We start from the raw sequence: 24,784 nt of genomic DNA on the forward strand, positions 1-24,784 counted from the left end.
CAGGCCCTGAGTCACGTTAGCCTTAGAAGCCTGATCAGCGGGCTCGAAAGAACCCAGGAGGACAGTGTTACGAGGCCCAAGGTGCTCACCATCACTGCTGTACTTCCTAAGCTTCCCCGTGAGCCCAGCTGTCTGATGGAAGAAAGGAGTCAGGAAGAAGCTGCCCCAGACGGCTCTGACACAGCCGCTCTGGAAAACAGTTCGGCACCATCTGAAATGCTAGTCCCAGGTATTTAAGTACACAGAACATCAAGTGTCCAAAAGAGACATAGCTAACGCAAAAGATGTAAGTTTTAAAGTAGAAGTAACTGAGAGCTTTAATTGCTGAGATTAAATGTTTTCTACCAGTAGGAAATGAAATTCATGACCAGGAAAAACACAGATAAAGAAAATAAAATTACGTACTCTTTTGCGTATCCAAATCAATCTTGCTGCTGTACTTCCACAAAGGCTAAAATGTTGTCATGAAATTCATTAGTCTTCAGTGTTCTTTAATTATAATCAATTATAAAAGTGAATTAAACATTTATTTGCAGAAAAGACTGCTGAATTAAAAATGCTGTGTCTGTAGTTCTCTGGAAATTGATAAAAGAACCGTTAACAGAATAATTCTGGGTCCTGTGATGGAGAAGTTGGCGGAACGAGTACAGTCCAGGGAGAAGTAATTTTTCAGAATATTATTTTGGGAAATTTGAGAAGACAACCACTAGAGACAAGAGGTCATATTCCTAAGTTAAAATGCATTAAAGGTACAAACTATTAGGTATAAATAAGCTACAAGAATGTATTTTACAACATGGGGAATAGTCAATATTTTATAACTATAAATGGAGCATAAATCTAAAAAAATTCTGACTCACTATATCGGACACATATAATTTACATAATACTGTCACGCAACTATAATTGAAAAAAACACATGATAAAACACTGCATGAGAGACCAACACTATGGTATCTTTCTATTAACCTGTAAGTAACTAACTTAACATAGCTATAATATTAAATATCTAGAATGTGAAAATATAGGATTATTTCTCTGAGATAAGTGACTGAATATTCTTCACCTCTACTATGATCTCAGTAAACCTGAGGTCTCTAAACAAACTGGCGGTGCTTCCGGAGCACAGGTGCAGCCAGACGTGTTTCTAGGGGCTTCAAATCAAAGTGCTCACAGACAGGCAGGGCCATTTACTCGCTATCAGATCTGCAGGGTTTGGTACTAAATACTGCAACCTAAACTTTGGTGCATATATCGCTCGTTTCCAAACTTTTTCTAACAAAGCAGGTTTTAATTTCCCAAATAAAATCATATACGATATGGAATAACTCAAAACGTTAAACAGATTTAAAAACTAGGGGCAGAGATCGTAATTCCAGCCTCCTTTGAGACCTCGGCCCTGTTTCGCACAGGCTAGAAGATAAAAAATGCATTCGTCAGATTTTGTGTACCGAATCAGATGTACTGCTAATGTTCAGAATGGAGCTGAGAGGGAGAAAGAAGGCTGTGAGGCTTTCCTTTCTCTGGGAGGAGGAAAGCAGAGACACCTCGGTCTCGAGACACCTCGGTCTCCAGCCACCAGAGTCCTGCCTCTCTGGGCTTCCTGGAGCCAAGGGAGCAATTTCACAGGTCCAGCTGAGCAAGCGCAAGTCTGAGGCCTGACAGTCTTGGTCACCCCATCTAGAGTTGACCCCTCCGGCCCTTCCAATGATTTTTCAAGTTGCCCAATGCATTCCTTCTGTTTAAGCTAGCTTAGATTGGTTTCTGTGACCTACAGCCAAACCCTAATTGATGTGGTTTATTAGTAAAAATTTACTGTTAATGTTAAAAATTATTGGATATCTCATTGTAACGTCAACAAATGAGAACAAAGAAGCTATTCTGACTCACATAAACTTTTGAAACAGATGTTTACAGAGGACATCTATAGTCTTACATCAGTCTGAGGATAGGATTTATTTCTGGATTTTTTTGGAGACCCGTAACGGTCCACTTAGATAACAAAATATAAAAGATAAAATATTGTTTGGGGAGGTTTATTGTTTCCTTGTTTTTTAACAGACTGCCTTACAAATTCACAAGTCTCTTGATTAAAATGACTCAGAGCCTTAAAAGATATATTTATAAATTTTTCTTTCAATGTTGAATCACTAAATATATAACAAATACAAACACAAATTTCTTATAGCAAGGAACACCCAAACACACAATAAGCCAACTCCTGAATATGTTCTTGTGATTAAATGTGCACTGAATTAATTTTCTTGAAAAAGATGAGAGCAGAGCCAAAACTTTACTGACATGACACATTTATAAGAAGTTCAAACAAATACACAGATAGGTCACTATAAGCTTAGGTCACTAAAAGTTTTATCTGAGTTCTTCATAAAAACAGATTGAACCAGCAACACAAAGTTACTCCCTTGGTGGTCTCCGAAAGATTAAAACTTGGTACATTTAAATATTCCTATTACTTTATTATAGTATTAAATATTAAAATAAATTTAAGTCAAGCATTTCTGGAGTCTCTGGAGCACAGCCCTAGATGTACAGAATTCTAAGGAACACAGCATGAAAACCACTATTTCTGTGATTCTATTTCCTGTTACTTTCCTTTTTGTTTTATGCCACAATTAAAAAGATAAAAGAAGATTCCCAAACACAGGTCTGAGAACGATCTAGAAAACGAAACACATTCAAATAAAGCAAGCACAGAAAGTCCAGGCCTCAGCCACGTGCCCTAGATAACCATGTCTTATATCTAATTTCAGGCACACAACAAGATTTACATGAGTTCTGAGTGCACAAGCTTCAACTCCCCAAAACATTTCCCTTGGGTTGAAATGTTAGCATTTTCTCTCTTTCATTTCTCATTGCATATATTTAAATGTGCTTCTATTTTAGTTCTAAAATAATGTTCACTAGGGTTTCCCGTTATACAGAAGGACCGTCTGCCTAAGCATTTGTATCTCCGTCAGCAAAGTGAGCTTTAAGGCTGTGAATTACAGCCTCTCACCTGTCCCTTACTCTGGCTTTTGTCTTCCTCATGCTACTTACAACCTCAAACATAATACAAGATGTGTTCACTTGTTATTTAATTGTCTGTCATCCCTCCACCCACACTACAGTGAAAGTTCAATGAGAGCAAAAATATCTCCTGTAGAATTCTGTATCTTCAGAGCCTAGAACTATTTCTGATGCAAAGCAGATAATTCAGTAAATATCTGTTAAATGAATTATTGGATAAATCACTACTTGATCACATTTATCCATGAATATAGAATAAATAAATAATTATGAATAAATATTTATTCAATGCCTGTGACATTCTCAGCCGGAACATATCAGAAGATACACCATCTTCCATCAACGAACTGAGCAGCTTTCATATCTATCACATCACTGCAAGTATAGAACAGACAAAAACCTTGTCTAACCATCCTGAAGCCACCATTCTACTGAATATCCAATTTAAACCACTGTGTGATACAGGTCAAAGAATTTATGCATATGTGACATCACAATCTCTTCTAATTTACTAGAAAGTACTTTCATAAAATGTTGATAAAAATAATAATTAAAAACAAGTAAACAAATCAAATAAACACTGCAATATATAAAACCACACAACCATACATTTCAGAATGTTCAAGACTCCAATGCCTCCACTTTCTTGATCTGAGAAAGCCTGGTAGTACAGCGGAAAGAGAAAGGATGCTGGAAACCAACAAACTTCCTGACTCTTCCACCTTATGAAAATTATGTAACACAGGGATTGTAAATGTTCATTTTCCACTTAAATGCACATGTCCTTAGACCCCCACTGTTATGACGCTCCTGGCAGACAGACCCTGAGGGCAGCAGCGGCCACCATACTGTCCCAGCACGCTGCCCTTCAACCTGACCAGCCTGGAGATGGAGAGCAGGAATGCGCCCCCATGCCCCTTGTGGGGCCATCTCACTGCTCGGTGGAGTTCTGACTACTAGTTTTCCGTCCCAGAACAGAAGCAAAACGTAACAAAAATAGCAAACACTGTTCATGGAACAAAATATCTGTGGGAAACTGTCATCCTTGAGAAAATTTTGGATTAAGATGTAATATCATGGGAAAGAAAAAATGACGCACAAGAAGCACAGCTGAATGGCTTCCATTCTCCTCCTTCCCCTCTTCTATTAAGCACTTAGCCACATACTTCTTGGGAGCCAGCGAGTTCTACTCGTAAGCCCTATTATTTGGGGCTCTTCTAGGGTAAGACAAATATGTAAAATATTTTTGGTCCATTAAAAAAAGCTTTGAAAATTTTACACAAATTCTAAATTGTCTTATTAACAGATTCTGGACTATACCCAAAACGTCATCTTGAAATGTAACAATGTTTTATTTTTAATTTAAATAAACTATCTGAAAACAAATATATATATATATATATGTCACAAACCACTTGAATAATTACGTCAAAGACTACAATACATGAAGCCCAGAAATAAGGAAGAGACTTTTTTCAAATTGGAAAATAGTAATAAAAGGTGTCATTACTTATATTTTTGTTATAAGCTCCAGGTCCCCCACATCCGCCCCAGTACTTGGTACGGCCCGTGTGTTTAACTGGCCACTCTGACAGGTGTGCAGTGATGCTGTTTTCTCATTAGCAGCTTTCTTGAAGTCTAATTTACACACCATAAAATTCACTCACGATAAGTACACAATTTGGTGATTTCAGTGAATGTACAGAGGTGTGAAATCCTCACTTCAGTCCGGTTTAGAACACTTCCATCGCCCCAGAAAGCGCCCTAATGTCCCTGTACATTCAATCCTTGTTCCCACCCACAGCCCAGCCACACCACTGGTGTGCTCTGTCTCCACAAACCTGCCTTTTATGGGTATTTCATATAAGGGGAATCACACAATATGCTAGTTCCATCTGGCTTTTTTCATTCAGCACAGTGTTTTGAGGTTCATCCATGTTAGAATACTTATCAGTGCTTCATTTCTTTCTGTTGTCAAACAGTATTCCATTATACAATTACATCACCTTTGCTTTTATCCATCCCCCAGCTGACGGACACGTTCGTGGTTTTCAGTTTGGAGTGACTCCTTACAAAGTTCCTACGAACGCTCGTGCATGCGACTTTTGTAGGGACACCCTTTCCTTTCTCTTGGATGGATGCTCAGGAGTGGCTCTGATGAGCAGTAAGGTGAGTTTGACCTTTTAAAAACCTGACAAACGCTTTTGCAGAGAACCATTACCATTTTACTTTCCCCGAAGTAACTCATATAGGCTCCAGTTCACCCAAATCCTCATCGCCTCGACGCTGTCTGTTTTACTACACTGAGTTCAGAAGCGCAGAACCGCGTCTCATCGCCGTACTCTAGAGTTAATCATGTTGAACAGCCTTTACTGATCACCTGCATATCTTCTCGGGGATAATGCATATTCAAGTTTGTCACCCATTTTTAAATTGGATTGTTTACTTTCTTACTGAGTTTAAGAATTCTTTATATATTCTAGACATAAGTCTTTAATGTGGTCTAATTTACCAGTTTTTTTTTAATTTTATGGATCATGCTTTAGGTATTATACAAAATAGTCCTTTGCCCCATCCATGATCATGAATATTTTTCCCTGTTTTAATTTCAAAATTTTAGCTCTTACAGTTAGATATATGATCCATGTTAAATTAATTTTAGTTTATACTGTGAGGAAAGGACATTTTTTATTTTGCATGTGGATATCCAATTGTTCTGTAACTCCTGTCTCCCAGTGAGTTGCTCTGGCATATTTGCTGAAAATCATTTGACCACGTAGGAATTTGTTTCTGGACTCTGAGTTCTGCTGCCTTGATCTACATGCCTATATCTTCACGGCAGTAACACAGAGTCTAGAATACTGTGTTTGTATAGTAAGTTCTGAAATCAAGTAACGCTAACTCCTCGATGTTGAACTTCATTTTAAAATCGTTATGGCTTTTCTAGGTCCTTTGCATTTTATAGTCAGCTCCTCATTTTCTACAAAAACAGACTTCATGGGTTTTGACAGATATTGCATTGAATTTATAGATCAATTTGGAAACAACTTCTTCTTGACAATATTGAATCCTCCAACCTATGAACATGAATCTGCCTCCATTTATTTAGATTTTTCTTTCATTTCTCTGAGCATATTTTGTTGATTTCAGTGTATGAATTTTATTTTGCTAAATTTATTCTTAAGTTTTTAAAATTTTTTGATGCTATAATGAATGAAATTTTCTAGATTTCTTTCTGATTGTTCCTTTCCAGTATATAGAAATGGAATTGATTTTTGTATATTGATTTATGTTGGTGTCCCTGTATCCCGTGACACTGCTTACTCATGCATTAGTTTTAGGAGTTTTCTGTGGAGTATCTGAAATTTTCCACATGTAGAACCATGTATCTGTGGACAAAAGATTTAGTTCTTCCATTCAAATCTGGATACTTTTTGTTTTGTATTGCTCAAGTTAACCATTTCCCTTCTCCTACTTTTCTGAGAGTTTTTATTATGAATGGATGTAGAATTCCGTAAAATGCTTTTTCTGTATTAACTGCGATGATCATGTGTTTTTTTAACTTAAATAAATTTTAAAAATTGATTGACTGAAATTAAACCAATTGGCGTTCCCACTGGGTCATGCTGTATCATCTTGTTTTACATGTTACTGCATTTGGCTTCCTAATTTTATGTAAGGATTACTGCATCTATGCTCATGAGGGACTCGATCTATGCTTTTCTTGTGGTATCTCAGTCTGGTTTCCACAGCAGAGCAATACCAGGTACACAGGATGAGTTGGAAAGTTTTTTCTTCTCCTCTGTTTTCTGCAAGAGTTTGAGAAGGATTGGTATTATTCCATTTTAAACATTTGATAGAATTTATCAGTACAGTCATTTGGGAACAAGCTTTTTGTTGTGGGGATACATCTAATTACTTCAGGCCTGTTCAGATGTTCTCCTTGTTGCTGGCTCAGTTTTGGTGACATGCATCTTTCCTGGAATCTGTTTCATTCAGGCTGTCTAATCTCTGGCTTGAAGTTCTTCATCCTCCATCAACTGCTCATGGGTCTGTCCTTAAGAAGGGGAGTATATCCAAAATTCAAGCTGTCTTCAGGTCTGCTGGAGTTTTATGCTGTTTGCGCCCTTTCCAAGGGTGACCAGCAGAAGCTGTGAAGAGACTGGGGTCCTCTCCAGTCTCTACTCACATGTGCATGTACTCGGCCAGGAACAAGTTCGCCTCCATCCTGACTGAAATCTCAGACTGGCACAGCTGGACTACTGCCTGGGCCCCCAGATGCCAGCGAGCTGGGAGAGGAGACTGCCTGCCACCCCAGGTTGAGTGAGCCCTTCAACTGTGTCAAAGAAGCTGTCAGAACCTCTGCACCAACCAAGGGGGCAGAGGGTAAAGGAAGAAGCTCCAGGCCATAACATGACAAATGCCCGTAGTTCTTAACCTGAATGTCACAGTTTTCAAATCATAAATGCCTCTCGAATTGTAGTACGTCTTTGACTGATATCCAGAGACTAAGATGGCTGTTTTTGCCCATTACTGTCCACTTTACAACTGCTTTTTAGGAGAGAATCTGCTGCTTTCTTCACTCAGCCATAGCTGGAAGCCCAGCTTTGCTTCCAATCTCACCATTTTCCCTGAGCAGCAGCAACTCTAAACACCTGGGCCAAGACCTCTGGGCTCACACAGACTATTCAGTGGGCTCACAGGTAAAAACTATTTCCATAATAATGCTAAAATGTCATCTGCCTCGCTCTCCATTTCTCCTAAGAGTATACTGTATTTTTCAGAGGCTACATAATGCTCTCATGAGTCATGGAACGCATTCTTTGTTTTCTAGTATCTTCTAAAATGTTTTAAGGTCATAGCTTTAGCATATAGGTATGTGAGTTTTCAGAGGCTAATTCATGTTCTCAACACTTGCACACTGCTTTTATTGGCCATTATTGGTTATACCTATTATAGTCTCTGCAATTTCATTAACATCCATTAAATAATTATTTTGAATTCCCAAGTTTCCTTTATACCTACATAGAAACAGAAAAAATACACTTTATCCAAACTATTACTATTTAGAATTTAATATTTTCATTATTTCATCCTAAAAATTGGTTCACAGTATATTTTCTTATATTTAAGGACAGATCATTGGCTTTAAAACAGGAGCTTAATAAACTCATTTTCTCAACCTACAGCTGCACTGTTTACGTCTAAAGATACTGAAAAAGATGAACTGACCTATCAGAAGGTTCTCTGACTCATGGAAGGGAGGAGTCTACTCCAAAGAAACAGGGTGAAACTGTAAATAAGAAACAAAAATATAATAAAATATCACTTTCTTGGCTTTAATAATTTACCTTATCCTCTCTCATGCGACAGAACATTCTCAAAAAGTATTGTGGTTAAGTTGCAAGGTTATTTTGAGACCAATCATTCAGTATACAAAGAAAACAATGGAATATTTTAAATGTAGACATGATGCATTCTTTAAAAGCCCAAAATTGTCTGTAATAGCTTTTCAAACTAGGTACGTCAAAGCCACTGACTGCAGGGTAGGTTACTGTTGCTGTATTGACTAGAGAAGCGCACATGGTATCTGAGAAAGCAATCAAACGTACAGTCGACACCGAACGCTGGGAAGTCAGTCAGAGAATTTACCATGTTCTCATGTTTCCAGTGATAAAGTAACTCATTAAAGAGTTAATTACAGACATAAAGGACTGAATCAGTATCTGCAAAATTGTAATTTTGCCTTGAAATGAATGAACTTACAGATGTGGCTAGTGTCATCATTTTCATTATATTTGTCTAAAATCAGCACGTAAGAATCAACAAAGACCTTTTCTATGAGTATTGGACAACAGATAAAAAGTGGCGCTTAAATATTCAAAGTGTTGAATAACTTTTTAAAGTGTCATAGCTTATCCTGGAACATCTGTGCCGACATTTGCTTTAGCAAAACTGCCTGTGGCTAGCACCAGTCCAGGCAAGGGCTCCACACTGTGCTAGTGGTCATTATCATTTTTTTCTATTTCATATACTAGCAAAAACTAAATAAAGTATTTTATATAAATATTAGGCAGTGAGCACAAGTGGTAATAAAATATTCTAAGTGTTAAATAGCTTTTTTAAATCTCTCACACAATTGCAGATAAAATATTACCAGTTTCATTTAAGATGTCCTCGATGAAGCCGGCCATGGTTGTGGAACTTGCTCACTGACCATCACCAAGAGGCGCCAAGTGGATGACCTCAGCACCAAGCATATCCTCCCCACCCCTTGGTGTAACTCAGTCCTTCTCATCAGGTACATCTTACATCACAGGATATGCTGGGTCATATGGCAACAGAGGCAGAGTCTTTTGGATCATGGCCTAGATCTGCTACAGGCAAACTGTGCTTGCTCTGGGCACAATCAAAGCCCAGCCTTTTGTGTTATTCAGTACACAGGACAGAGAATGTTCTCACATATGAAATATGCTCCTTCCAGAACTGGAGCAGACTACCAGGAGTATGCTAACTGCTTTGTAGCAGGAGGTGCAAGATGCAGTAATTTTCATGTTACTTTGCAGGCAAGGACCCAGGATCACTGAACATCTAAAAATTGTGCTGATTTTAGGATGATGTCTGAATCACTGGAGGGTTTATCTCCAGTGGTAGGCAGGTGTTTAACAAAATGACTCCCCGGGGAAAGTATGCCCTGATTTGTATCATTTCCCAATCTCTGTGGTATAAATATTCCCATGATGGGCTGAAACCAGCTTGCACAGGCTCACAAGAGTCAATTATTAAACTCCCAAGAATTTCGCAAGTTGGTTGTTAAAATAGACATTATTACCTAATAATATAAAATTAAAATTAAATAGAATATACTTAAAAGGTAACAAGTATTGAAAACTCATCAGTCCCTAATTATTGTATGAAATTTGACTGTTATCTGTGCCCTTGAGGTTGTTTACATCTACTGTAGATGAATGGCAGAGATCCCGTGTAACCCTGTGTTCCTGCGTATCTCTTTGGAACTCCCTGTTTGGTAACCTCACATTGGTCGCTTGATGTAGGCCCTGATGGCAGTAATTCAGTGCTCTGTTAGTAAATGTTTACCAGCTCTACCAAAGGAAAATCAGCATTTTCTGATTTCTGTGGTGTAAATACTTCCACCATGGTTTATTTCAAGCTACCAACTTTGATATCAACTGGATCATAAAATTCCTGAAAATTTATCAACTGGCCGAGCCAAAACAAGCCACTTCAGCATACTACTGGTTCTTTCTATTTATACTTGTCATTAATTTTGTTGTCATGTAAAATTTTTACTTTTAAACACATTATGTGAAAGTTCTTTAAGTTATTTCTAAGTCTGTGTGAATCCAAAGCTACATATATGAAAGACTTCATAATTATTTAAATTGAAAAAAATCTGTTTCACAGATTTACTTTGAAGAGGTTTGGGAAATGATGGTGCACTTCATAAGGGTCCAAACATCAGAACTTTACTTGAGGGAAGAGCTGACTTATAGGAAAAGTAAGCACTACTTTTACGTTTTTAAATTAATTTTTATATACTGTATTATAAATACATATGTGTGAATAGAATCAGATCAGGTAGCAAACTATTAATGATCTAGTTTTATTGTAAGCAGTCTTTCAAAACAATAAAAATTATCAATGTGGACAAAATTTAAAAATTTAGAATATACAATACAACTGATGCTATATCATTTTATTGTGTCAAAGGATGTTTAATAAATGAGGGGTTTTCGTAAAACTTGTATCTTATAAAACAAAGAAATATAAACTAATGGGAGAAAATATACTACACTGCAAGGATGCATGAGGGAAAGGAGAGAATTCTGAGATGGTGGAGTAGGAAGCACCAGGAACTGTGTCCTGAGCTAGACGATTGAATTAACTGGCAGAATCTGTTGGATGCAATTATTTTGGAACTCTGTGGAGTCTGTTGAAGGCTTGCAGCTTCCAGGAAAAGCTTGGATAGTAAATCGTCCTTATTTTTGGTCAATTTCAGCTGGTAGCACAGTTCAGCTACCCACACCCACTTCCACGTCAGGCAGCTCTACAAGTGTTCCTGCAGCAGCTTGCACACAGCTTGTGGGAGTCAGGGTGTGCAAAAAGGGCCTTATTCTCCAAATATCAGGGACCTATGCTCCAATTATTGCCTGCTGTTTCTGATGTAGAGGTGCAGACAAAAAGGCAGGCAGCCATGTGGTTACACTTCCCCCACCTGTTACGAGGCCCTCCCTTCTGATTAAGAGACTGCCAGGGGACATAAAATGCCAGTCCTTTTTACCCAACCACCATTTTTCTCTTTTTTCCCTCTGGGAACCAGGCATTAAAGACATTCTAAAGCAACTAAATATATCATGCATGCCCATGTAAAGACACAGGCTCAGAAAAGACCTGAGAACATTTTGAGCTTACACCTTAGACTGATCTTCAGCACAGAAACAGCCTACAACAATTGAAAAAACAAAACCAAAAAAACCACAAATTCTGGAGAAGAGAAGGAACCTGGCTTCCAGAGTTATGCATTACATTCAAATATCCAATTTTAAACAAACAAAATAAGGCATACAAAAAAAACAGTAAAAGATAGCTCATTCAAAGGAAAAAAAATAGATCAACACAAACTCTCCCTAAAAAAGAACTAATGACAGATTGACTGACAAAGACTTTAAAAGACTGTTCAAACATGCTCAAGTGAACAGAGCCTAAGGAATCTGTGGGACAGCACTAAGTGAACACAGGCATTATGGGAATCCTGAAAGAGGAAAGCAAGGTATAGAGAATATTTAAAGAGATCTATGCAAATCAAAACTACAATGAGGTATCACCTCACACCAGTCAGAATGGCCATCATTCAAACATCCACAAATGACAAATGCTGGAGAGGCTGTGGAGAAAGGGGAACCCTCCTACACTGCTGGTGGGAATGCAGTTTGGTGCAGCCACCATGGAAAACAGTGTGGAGATTCCCCAAAAGACTAGGAATAGACTTACCATATGACCCAGGAATTCCACTCCTGGGCTTGTATCCAGAAGGAACCCTACTTCAGGATGACACCTGCACCCAATGTTCATAGCAGCACTATTTACAATAGCCAAGACATGGAAACAGCCTAAATGTCCATCAACAGGTGACTGGATAAAGAAGAGGTGGTATATTTATACAATGGAATACTATTCAGCCATAAAAATGACAACATAACGCCATTTGCAGCAACATGGATGCTCCTGGAGAATGTCATTCTAAGTGAAGTAAGCCAGAAAGAGAAAGAAAAATACCATATGAGATTGCTCATATGTGGAATCTAAAAAACAAAAACAAACAAAAATAAAGCATAAATACAGGACAGAAACAGACTCATAGACAGAGAATACAGACTTGTGGTTGCCAGGGGGGCGGAGGGTGGGAAGGGATAGACTGGGATTTCAAAATTGTAGAATAGATAAACAAGATTATACTGTATAGCACAGGGAAATAAACACAAAATGTTATGGTAGCTCACAGAGAAAAAAATGTGACAATGAGTGTGTATATGTCCATGTATGACTGAAAAATTGTGCTGAACACTGGAATTTTACACAACATTGTAAAATGATTATAAATCAATAAAAAATGTTAAAAAAATAAAAATAAAGAGATCTATGAAAACTGCCCAAATTTAATGAAATATGAGTATAAATATCCAAAGTTAACAAATTCCAAGTAAGCTGTACTCAAAGAGACCCATACAAAATGTATTATAATCAAACTTTCAAAAGACAAAAAATCTTGAAAGCAGCAAAAGAGAAGCAATTCATCACATACGAGGGATCCTCAATAAGATTACCCAGACTTCTCATCAGAAAATGTGGCAGCCAACATAGTTAAAGCGCTGAAAGAAAAATATTGTCAACCAAGTTCCTATATTCAGTAAAACTATCCTTCACAAGTGAAAGAGAAATTAAGACATTCTGAGATTAATGTTGTAAGTTCAAATAAAAAGACATCAGATAGTAACTCAAAGCCATATGAAAAAATGAAGATCTCAGTAAAAGTAAATAGATGCACAATTATAAAAGCTAGTATTATTTTAACAACAGTTTGAATTGGAGACTAATACAATTTTTAAAAACTTATTAGTCTATAAGTTAGTATTACTGTAACTTTGGTTTGTAACTCCACATTCTGTTTTTTACATAATTTAAGAGACTAATGCATTTAAAAGACTTATTAGTTTATGTTTTGGGGCACACAGTGTATAAAGAAGTAATTTTTGTGACAAACAACTGAAAAGGGTAGAGCTAGAGCTTAAAAGAGTAAACTCTATATATTATTGAAGTTAAGCTAGTATAAATTCAATCCTATAACTCTAGGATGTTAAATGTAATCTGAAAAGTAACAAGTACAAAGAAAATAGCTATAGAGTATACATGAAAGGAAGTGAGAAGAGAATTTAAATGTGTCACAACAAAAAATTAACAAAACACAAATTTCCTACAAATAATGTAGGAAATTAGGGGCAAAATGTATACATGATGTGGAAAAACAAATAGCAAAATAGCAGTAAGTTCCTCTTTATCAGTAATTATTTTAAATGTAAATGGTTTAAACTCTGTTATCAAAAGACAGATTTGCAGAATAGTTTTAAAAAAAACCATGACACAAATACATGCTATCTATAAGAAATGGCTTTAGGTCCAAAGACACAAATAGATTAAAAGTGAAAGATCAGAAAAAGATATTCCATGCAAATAATAACCAAAAGAGAGCAGAGGTGGCTACATTATTATCAGATAAAATAGACTTTAAATCAAAAAAGTTTACAAGAGACAAAGAAGAACATTGTATGTTAATAAAATGTTTAATATAGCAACAAGATGTAACAATTACATTTATACAATCAGAAAAGGCCATCAAAACATATGAAACAAAAATTAATATAAGTGAAGAGAGAAACAGGCAGTTCCACAATAATAGTTGGAAAATTCAATACCACACTTCCAATAATGGACAAACCCATGAGACAGAAGACAAGCAAGGAAACAGGGGATTTGAACAACATACTAAATCAACTAAATCTAACAGATACACACAGAACACTCTACCCAACAAGAGCAGCATACATCAAGTGCACATGGGACATTTTATAGGACAGACCATATGCTAGTACACAAATTAAGTCTCAATATACTTAAAAAAATAGATACAAAGCATTTTCTTCAACCACAATGAGATGAAGTTAGAAATAAACAATAAAAGAAAGACTGAACAATTCACAAATTTGTGGAAATTAAGCAAACATACAATTAAACAACCAATGGCCCCCCAAAAGAAATCACAACAGAAATTAGAAAACACTTAAAGAAAAGTGAATAAAAAACACCAAAGCTTATGGGACACAGTGAAAGTAGTGCTAGGGAGAAAATTTGAAACTATAAATGCTTACATTAAAAATAAGAGATCTCAAAACAACAATGTAACTTTGTAACAAAAGCAAACAGAGGAAGATTAAGCCCAAAACCAGCAGAAGAAATAATATAATAAATATTAGAGCAGAACAAATTAAAAAAAATATATATATATATATATAAAAATCAATCAAGTCAAAAGTTGATTCTTTGAAAGGAACAACAAAATTGCCAAACTCTAGATAGATCGACTGAGGGAAAAAAAAAGATTTTAATTACTAAAATAAAAAAATTAAAGTGGGGATATCACTACACATTCTACAGAAATAAAAAGGATTATACGAGAGTACTATGAACAACTGCACACCAATGGACTGAATTACCTAAATGAAACTGACAAATTTCTAGAAATACAAAATACAGCAGTACTAAATCACGGGAAAAAAGAAAATCTGAAGAACCCTGTATCTAGTAGGAGAGTGAACCAATAATCGAAAAACTCCCAGTCAAGAGAAGTCCTGGCCCTGATGGCTTCACTGGTGAACTCTATCAAACATATAAAGAAAAGTTAACCTCAATCCTTTTCAAACTTTTCCAAAAAATTGAAGAGAAGAAAACCCTTCCTAACTTTTTGCTCGAGACCAGCACTACCTTGATACCAAAGCCGGACAAAAAGCTATAAGAAAAGAAAATTGCAGACCAGTATCTCCCATGAATATTGATGCAAACATCCTCAACAAAATAGCTCAGAAATAAACCTTCACACATATGGTCAAATTAATTTGACAAGGGTGCTAAGATCATCCAAAGGTGAAAGGACAGTCTTTTCAACAAATGGTGTTGGGAAAACTGAATATCCACATGCAAAATAATGGAGTTGGAGCCTTACGTAACACCATATAGGAAAACTAACTCAAAATGAATCAAAGATCTAAATGTAAGAGCTAATATTATAAAACTCTGAGAAGAAAACAAAGGGCAAAATCTTCATGATATTAGATTTACCAGTGATTTCTTGGATATGACATGGAAGGCATAGACAACAAAAGAAAAAAACTGAAAAACTGGACTTCCTAAAACTTCATGCATCAAGAGACACTATTAACAGAGGAAAAATGTAACCCACAGAACTGGAGAAAATATTTGTAAGTAACATCTCTGATAAGGGATTAATATCCAGAACATATACAGAATTCCTAAGACTCAAAAACAAATAAGCAACCCAATTTAAAAATGGGCAAAGGACTTGAATAGACATTTCTCCAAAGAAGACAGAAAAATGGCTGAAAAACACATGAAAAGAAGCTCAGCCTCAGTAGCCATTAGGGAAATGCATCAAAGTTACACGATTCCACCTCATACTCATTACGATGGCTATTATCAAAAAAACAGACAGTAAGTGTTAGTGAGAATGTGGAGAAACTGGAATCTTGTGCACTGTTGGTGAAAATGTAAAATGGTGCTGTTGCTATGAAAAACAGTGTGGTGGCTCCTCAATTAAAAAAGAACTGCTATATGATTAAACAATTCCATTTTTGAGCATAGTCCCAAAAGAATCAAAAGCGGGGACTTGAAGAGCTATCTGTATACCCATGTTCTCAGCAGCCTTGTTCACAACAGGTAAAACACAGAAGCAATCCAAGTGTTCATCAACAGACGAATGGATAAGCAAAATATGGTATATATGTACAATGGTATTCCATTATCCAGCTTTAGAAAGGGAGGAAATACTGACATATGGTAAAATATGGGTGAACCTTTAGAAGACTATGCTAAATTAGCCAGTCACAAAAAGATAAATACTGTATGATCCACTTACATGAGGTACTTAGAGGAGTCAGAATGACAGAAACAGAAAGTAGAATGGTGATTGCCAAGAGCAAGAGGAAAGAAGAGGGTGGAAGTTATTGTTTAACGGGTACAGAAAACAGCTCTAGAGATGGATGGTGCTGATGGTAGCGTAACATTTTGAATGTATTTAATACCAATGAACTGTACACTTGAAAATGGTTAAGATGGTAAATTTTATATGTATTTTGCCACTATCTAAAAAATTGGAAAAAAAGATGACATAAGAGGCAGGTCACTTAGATGAGCAAGTCTTTTAAATAAACATATTAACTATTTTATAGACTAGAATATTTTCATAAAAAGGCAATATGTAAATATACAGCATTTCCGGTCATATGACTGATACTAATTGCATGGTTTCTGTATAGTGATTTTTTCATGTTTTTATGAAAACAAATGCTAGAGCTTATATGTTTCTTAAAAGCACAATACTTTTCCCAGATGTTACTTCTCCCTTTATCTACTCATATGCTTTTTAGATTTGCTTCTAATATATCAAATTTAATATGCGAGTGAAGATGGGAACACTAGTGAATCTGAGCAAATAAAAAATGTCACAATGTATTGAATCAGGTTTTATTAATAAAAAAGCCCTACCTATTAGTAAGAGAAACATATCATATTTTATATGCTCAACAATATCAGAAAATATGCTACTCCATTATAGAACTGAAATTAAATAAATGCATGCATTCTGAACAACATTACTACATAAAGTACTTACAAGGAGTATTTAGAATTCTTTTTTTAAACTGTAATTTCTGGAAAGATTTTAGTCTTTCATTAAAAGTCAGCCATAGGAGATTGAGGAGATCCTTCTATTGAAGTAGTTTTCAATTTTTTAATCTCATACTCCTTTACACTCTTAGAAATTAATGAGGACCCCAGAGAGCTTTTAATTTGTGCATTATAAGCACTGATATTTGCTGTAATAGAAATAAAAACTGAGGCATTTAAAATATGTATTTATTAATTTTAAAATAATAATAATCCCATTACATATAACATGCATATGTATCTTTATGAAAAACAACTGTTTTCCAAAACAAAAAATAATTTACTGAGAAGAGGAACATAGTTTTACATTTTTATAAATCTTTTTAAAGTCTGGCTAATTAAAAAAAGCTAGATTCTTTTTCAAACAGCTCCTGCATTTAACTTTTTGTGGTATGTTATTATGGTTAAAGTACACAAAGAGAACCTGACCTTATAAAGATACACAGTTAGAGAAGGAATGAGAGTTTTATAGTCTTTTCAGGTAACTGTACCTATTCTTCCTTGAAATGAAACAAAAGTTGGCAAGTAATATTTTCTTAAAGACTAGCTGAAATGAGACGTCTGAACCGTTCTGACCTTTCTGCACTTGGCTTCTGTAGTGGATGCTGCCATGTACCACCCAGAGCCCCTGGGAACCCTGCTGGCGCAGAACCCAGCGCTCCATCAGGACTGCCTCAACCGAAGAAAGTCACCTCGCTCCAGGCCACTCCCACTCCCAGGGGTAGTCTCTCCAGAGCCTCAGGGAGTGGGGATATTAAAGCCCAGACCCCTCGGCCCACCCAGGAAACCCTGAAAGGCCACCCCAGCTTCAGAAGCACACGGAGGGCCCAGCCACGCTCATCCACTGCCTAGCCTCTCCCTCTGCCAGCTTCCTTGCTTTTTCACCTTCATTTCCCTCCCCGGTCCTCCCTGCCTACAGGTGTGATCACAGGACAATTCCCGGACAAACCTCCTCCACTAATCTCCATTGCAGAGTCGGCCTCCCAAGAAATCCCACCTGTGGCAAGAGGTCTAGGTGTGTCTCAGAGGGTGAGACGGTAGGGGTGCACTCAGAGGGTGCAGAGGCATCACCCTTTTCCAAAATTGTTTCAGTATTTTGATATTAGTATGGCCACTATTGTGTTAATGATCTAACAGCCCTGCCTGTAATCCACAGACCGAGTCACCTCCCTGTCCCCTTCTGTCCTAACGTCCTCTCTAACTTACCCAGGTTGAATTACACAGATGAGCATAACCCCTCCCTTACTGTACTCTCAACAACCGTGACCCTCTGTATTCCACATCCACGTGGCAAAACCACAACCCTAATTGCATTCAGCTTTTCGTCTGCAGCTGAACACGTGCAAGTGAACAGGGCTGGAGAAAGCACGCAACCAAACTGACTGGTGTCAGTTTCAGTTTGTGAAACTCTGTCCTCGGAGGGCCGTTAATTCTGCCGAACCATCACATCATACACAGGGCACGTTCGCAGCACCGATGGCCGTTCCCCACCTTCGGTTCTTTTCTCAAACTTCCGACACCTCCCCCATCACGGCATTTTAGGATGGAGCCTTTTAAGGTGTCCAGGAAAACTCCCCCAGTCTTTCACCACCACAGGCGTCTGCCTGTCATCGTCAGTGTCAACACGTTCGACTTTTCTTCCTCCTACAACGAACGCGCTGCCCTTGCCCCAGTCTGAGGCCAAGCCCTCTGCCTACGTGCTGTGTCCCGTCCTCTCACTGAGTCGAGGCGACCGCCCCAGCAATCTCGCACACCCCAGCCCCTCTGCTGCGGCGAGAAAGCCTGTGCTCCTGGGGGTTTGCCCTGACGGCAGGCAAAGCCTCATGCTGCCCTCAGTTTTCCCCCTTTATTTCTTCTGAAGGATTGATGTCTCACGGTCCTTATCCTGATTATTTTCATAGTGTTCAAACCTGTAGTTTTGTATGTAGAGGGAAATAATTTTCTCAAGACCTATCACTAATAAATACTGTATTAAATTGTTGTGAAGTTCTTGTTTAGTAAATGGATATGTAAAAATACAGTAACTCTCCACTGAAACATTCCTTATCACCACAGAGTCTCTTACTCTACCCATGCACCCATGTTGAAAAAAACAAAAAGGCCTCACCCTCGCGATACCACGCCCTCTCCTCCTTTACAGCAGACCTGTAGGCGGGTAGGTATACGTCACCTCCAAGCCTCTGCTCCCATTCTCTCTAAAACCCAATCCAATCAGCTCCACAGGTCCGCCAGAACTGTGCTCAGCGAAGTCACCGACACTCCCACGTTGCTAAAATTAGGGGTCAGTGCGTTCTTCATGCTCATCCTGCTGGACTCACCAGCAGCTTGTTCGCTCTGTCCCGCAGGGTTTCTGCCCTGGGCTCCCGGGACACCATGCTCTCTTGGTTATCTTCCTAGTTCACTGGACATTTCCCTCCTGTTTCTGTTGCTCATTCCTGTTCTCCAGACTGCCATGTTGAAGTTCTACAGGGCCCAGTCCTTGAACCTCTGTCTACACTTACTCACACAGTCTCACAGCTCTAAATGCCAGCTATATGCTCATATGCTCTTAATTCCCAAATTTATATCTTTAGTCCGAAGCATACTCTGAACTTCAGACTCAAATATCCAGCTGTCCATTTGATGCCACATTTGCATGTCTAATAAACACAAACTTAGCATGTCCACAACCGAACTCTGGATGTCTGCTCCCCTGCCAAAGGAAAGAAAAGCGGCAAGGGACCATACCCATGCTCCTCTCATCTTCAGAATTCTCCCTATTTCTGAAATTAGGATTAAAGAGATGCTTTCAAGTAAAAATTGCTATTAAAATAAAAAATTGCTATTAAAATAAAAAATTGTTCAACATATCTGTTGCTCTAAAATAATTTATATGTCCATTAAGTTTGCTATGAAGTAATCACATGTCCGTTAAGTCATGAATTATTTGTGTGCATACATTCAAACACGGGGACATGGGAGTCCTCAACATCAGTTTAAGCCACCATTCTAAATTTAGGGAAACTATTCTGCTTCCATTTTGTAAATGATCTTGGGCAAAGCTAATTCAGCCTACACTCCCGCTGGCATGGGGCTATGGCACGGGATTTAAGCTTTATTTGATAACTAAGTTTAATACAACCTCAACTGCATCTGTCAAAAAGAGAAGAAAATATTATAAAACCTATTTCAGCAATGTAAGTGAATAGGCTGAACTGAAAAAAGCCTGTCTTTCTCCATACAAATTTAATGTCATTAACAAATGAGCATTTCCAAAATTTGGCTGCAGTAGAACCTCTACCATAATTAGAATGTGAAGAGTCTGCCTGGGTAGTTTTGTTTGCTAAGAAAAGAAAATAAGAAAAGAATAAATGTATTTTTAAATGACAATAAATTAGGAAAGGTAACATACTTCAGCTTTTCATCTAACACTGCTGGGATGACAGTCGGACCAGACAGCCTAACCGTATATCCAATCATCTGATTTAGTTAGAATCGGTTTGACTAGCAGGAAGTAAACATATGAGTGGAAGAATGAGTAAATGAATAAAAAATACACTAACCATGTGAGTATATCAATTGATAGTCAACGTAAGCTATGCCCCCTGAAGGTGGTGTGACCAGCACTTATTTAAGCCTTTGTGCTGGGGTGGGGCGCCAGGCAGGAAGTCACAGCCTAGTCTTTGTGTGTGGAAACTGAGTCTACCTATGTGCTACTAAGAAATGCGAGTGTAATTACAGTATGATTACAGTAATATTGAAATTAAATGTAACTCTAGAACTTCTCCAGAAAAACAACCAAATGGTATCCCTATTAAGTTTTCTTTTTTAGATATACTCCCAACAGCACTACAGACATGTAAGTGCAGTCAGAATAAGTCTTTGCGACAAAGTTTACCATCTCAAGAAGCATGAAAGCATAGTAAAAATGAAAAGGTGAATCCATGATCATTCTAATGTTACAAACACTCCAGAGAAACAGCAGAATTACAGCAAAGTATCTGAATACTGCTGTTTTAATTACATTTTCTGGCTGTAATTACCTATAATCCCCATCTGCTTCCCTATTCTAACCCTGATATTCAAAAGCATAAAACTCCTAAAGAGAGTCAAGTCAATGATTGCTTCATTTTGAGTTGCATCATTGCCAAAGGCCTACACACAACACAGAGAGGCTCTCCCCTCCCCCACCCCATTTTCACTGGCCCAGCTCCAGACCAAAGAGCCTTCCATGGCCATCACACATAAAGCCTCAGTGATAACACCTTGTCTGATGACGATGTGAAAGCACTTAGCGATGTGAAGCCACTTCACGGGGTAAGAATGCAATGACAAATCATAAGGAACTTCCACTCTTCATGAATGGATGGCCAGGTGAGCTAACAGAGAGCTACGAGAGCTCCTGGGGCTTTACAACAGGATACTGGCTTCTCCTCTACCACTTGTCCAAATGAAGTCATTAGAGGAAAACTTTGGCAATTGAAGAAATATTTTAAATAATCATAAATATCATATTTCACTTTGAACTACATATATATAATTACTCCCTTCACCACGGTCAACAACTACAAAGCCACAGTAGAATAAAGTAACAGCTACCTTTAGACACAGTGTCCTTGGGCACTAACATGGCTCATTTTCTCTGGTGAGCAATACATACATTACTCTGAAGATTCCAGTTTCCAGTTAATATAAAGAACTATTTTAACATAATGCACTAAGATTAAAAACCATATATCACTGTCTTACCATGGATCAAAATTAGTCTCATTTATACATTAGAGTACTTTTGAATTATTCATTCGCTCATTCAATCTTTTATTCTTTGAGTGATTACTTAATATAGCCCATTTTGTCAAACATTGCCAAAGAGATTAGAGGCTTAGTCAATGCACGAAGAGCTCTGCCACCAAATGATTCCTTCTTAGAATTTGAAAACTAGTCGATACCGTAAATCTCGGTGAGACTGAAGCTAAGTAGGATCAGTATGAAATAGATGACATTTTCTACACATCTAAATACATCTTATGTCTTAAATGGACTCAGAAGACTCAAAGATCCCTGTCAAAGAGATAAGATTCAAATATCATCAAAAAGGCAAAATCCTAAGTCAACACTTAAAAACACTCTAGTAAGAGCATTTCCCATGAAATTGCTCATTCTAGGTATTTAAAATTGCACTTAGCATTATTCATAATCCTCAAAATTGGAAATAACTAAATGTGCTTTAGCAGATAAATGAATAAACAAAGTGTGGTACAGCCATACACCAGAACATTACTCAGCAGTAAGAAGAGGTGAATGAGTAATCCATGCAATGACTTGAATGAGTCTCAAGGAAGTATGCTGAGTGACAGAAGACACTGCATGATTCCATTTACAGACATTCTGGAAGAGACAGAACTAGAATGATGGAGAACAGACCAGTTGTTGCCAGGGGCTGAGTCGACAAAGGGTCCGATTATGAGACGATGGCACAAAATGAGGTTTTTTGGGTTGACAGACCTGCTCTGTATCCTGAATATGGTAGTGGTTACATGAACCCGTACATGTTTTAAAACTCACAGAACTGTCCATCAGAGAAATAAAAAGTCGATTTTTCTGAAAAAGAGTTAATTTAAAAGCAATCATCTTGTGAGTGATTAGCAAGTATCAGGTGCTAATCCCTTTTTAGCCCTGTGAAGTAGGTTTTATCCATTTTATTTACTCATTTACCTATTCATTTTTATTGAGGTATAAATGACATACAACATTGTAGCAGTTTCAGATGCACAACATAGTGATTCAATATTTGTTTATATTGTGAAATGATCATCACATAAATCTTATAGAACTTATAGAACTTTTTTTTAACCCCCATTTTAGATATGAGGAAACAGCAGGGTTAACGTATAGAAATTAAATGAGGTCATTCAGCTAAATACAAAGTGGTAGACCCCAAATTTAAACTTAGAGTTGTTCTTCTCCAAAGTCTTCATGAAATACTTTTGCTGAAACTATGATGCTGCTAGAAAACACTGTCTTGTAAAAACCACAGCTTCAATGAAATCCACAAATTATGAAAGGAGAAAAATTAACAAGAGTGGAGAAAACAAGAGGAAACAAATTATAATGCCAAACATAAGTAGCTGGAGTCAAATGAAGAAAAATATTTTCTTATTGAAATGGGAAGGGTTTCAAAAAACAAAAATGAGACATAATATTTAGTACATTTCTGTAATTTACCACGAAGCTACCATTTGGTTATGTGAAAATTTATAGAGAATGGTATTTTTATATTGGTGTTAGTGTCATTTAAGAACAAACTAGAAGTATTTCTGCATGTGATAGATAAAACTGGATTCTCAACTTCAATGAAGACATCAATGCATAATAATGAAACTTCAAACTTAAGATTTACTACTGATTGATGACCCATGAGGAAGAATAAATAGATTCATCAACTGCACAGCTCTGGATAAATACGAATTCCCTAGCACTGGTTATGATGTCTGCTGGAAAGTATGATTACCTTCAGCTCTGTCTCTGATAAGCAGTTTTAACTGTGTAAGTGAAGAAAACATATTTCCACTCACACTAATTCAAATTATTAAAAAATAAGTTTTTCTAAAGCGAAATCATAATGGAACACACGCTTATTATATTTAAGGCTTCAGTAAAACTCGAGCAAATGTGAATAAAACCATTTTAAATGAGTACAATAAAATTAAGACATCACTAAACTAAGATGTGAAAAAGAAATTCGAGCAATTTGAAAATGGAGAGGAGTTACGGAAATTGTTGACTTCTAACACCAATGACATTACAAGTATCAAAACATCTACTTCATGTAAGATAATAACTGAGGAACCCCAGAGGAGACTGGGGAAAGGAGAGAACAAATGTCATTAGAGGAGAAATGAGGAGGCTGAGCAAAGACTGGGGTCCTCTGTCCCCCTTTCACCTCCTCCAGGCTGGGGCTGCTTGTCAGCTACGTGCTGCCGCTCAGTTTATCTTCCTGCTTCACAGAAAACGTTGTTTGGCTTCATATTAAAGGTATCCCTGAATATAAGAGGAGGACACAGAATACAGGGAAAGAACTCTGCTCTGAGCTTTCTCTCAACCTGTGAAACTTATTTCTAACTCCTGAAGTGCCTCTGTTGGGGCTGCGACCATTGTTGAAAATGTGCTTTTTTTCTTTAAGTTGAAGACAAAAAATTATGTGACAATTTTTTCCTTTTTTCTTTTTAATATTCTCACCATTGCCTGGTGATAGTTCTGGAAGGGAAAAAGTATCTAAGGACCATCTTAAGGTCACCTTTTTCAAACTGCTCATTTACTTCTTTTATTGGAAGCTCTACAGTGTTAAGTTGTCCTGAAAGTTTGGAAGGTCTATTTCATAAAATCAAAAAGGTGAACAAGAACTCAGGGTTTTGTCTTGTTTTGTTTCCTTTTGTTTCCCGAGTCTACACTCAAACCACAGGAGCACTATGCTGCCTTTTCAGTTATAAAAGTCTGTTCGATAAAAAATCCCGGGGTCCCCTGAGCCCAGTGCTGCATGATGACATCTGTCAGGTTCTTTCTGAAGAGTAACTAAATACCTCTTTGTTCAAATACAATTCCTTTTGGTTCTCACAGGAAGTGAACAATAGTTTCAAGCATATTCTATTGAAAAATCTGAATAGATGGACTCATTGTCAATGTGATCTGAATTTGTTACAACTTCCAAGACGTAAGTCACACAATCAACTTCAGGTACCCCTAC

At 37.3% G+C, this 24,784-nt stretch overlaps 1 protein-coding gene across 16 annotated transcripts in view; it reads right to left on the minus strand.

Moving 5' to 3' along the window:
* PDE10A (phosphodiesterase 10A) overlaps nt 1-24,784 on the minus strand; it is a 327,889-nt gene that overhangs the window by 113,841 nt on the left and 189,264 nt on the right. The window contains exons 1-2 of one of the 16 annotated variants that reach the window (XM_072966186.1): nt 22,322-22,339; nt 8,260-8,320 (exon numbers count right to left, since the gene is read on the minus strand). The exons of 13 other annotated variants lie outside the window; for them this stretch is intronic. The gene's annotated coding sequence lies outside the window, so the exon portion shown is untranslated. Of the gene's footprint in view, nt 1-8,259; nt 8,321-20,452; nt 20,469-22,321; nt 22,340-24,784 lie in introns of those variants that run through there. 2 more of the 16 variants (XM_072966187.1, XM_072966185.1) reach the window with 2 other exon arrangements.

The sequence above is a fragment of the Vicugna pacos genome, chromosome 8, assembly GCF_048564905.1.
Source record: "Vicugna pacos chromosome 8, VicPac4, whole genome shotgun sequence".
Classification (NCBI taxonomy): domain Eukaryota; kingdom Metazoa; phylum Chordata; class Mammalia; order Artiodactyla; family Camelidae; genus Vicugna; species Vicugna pacos.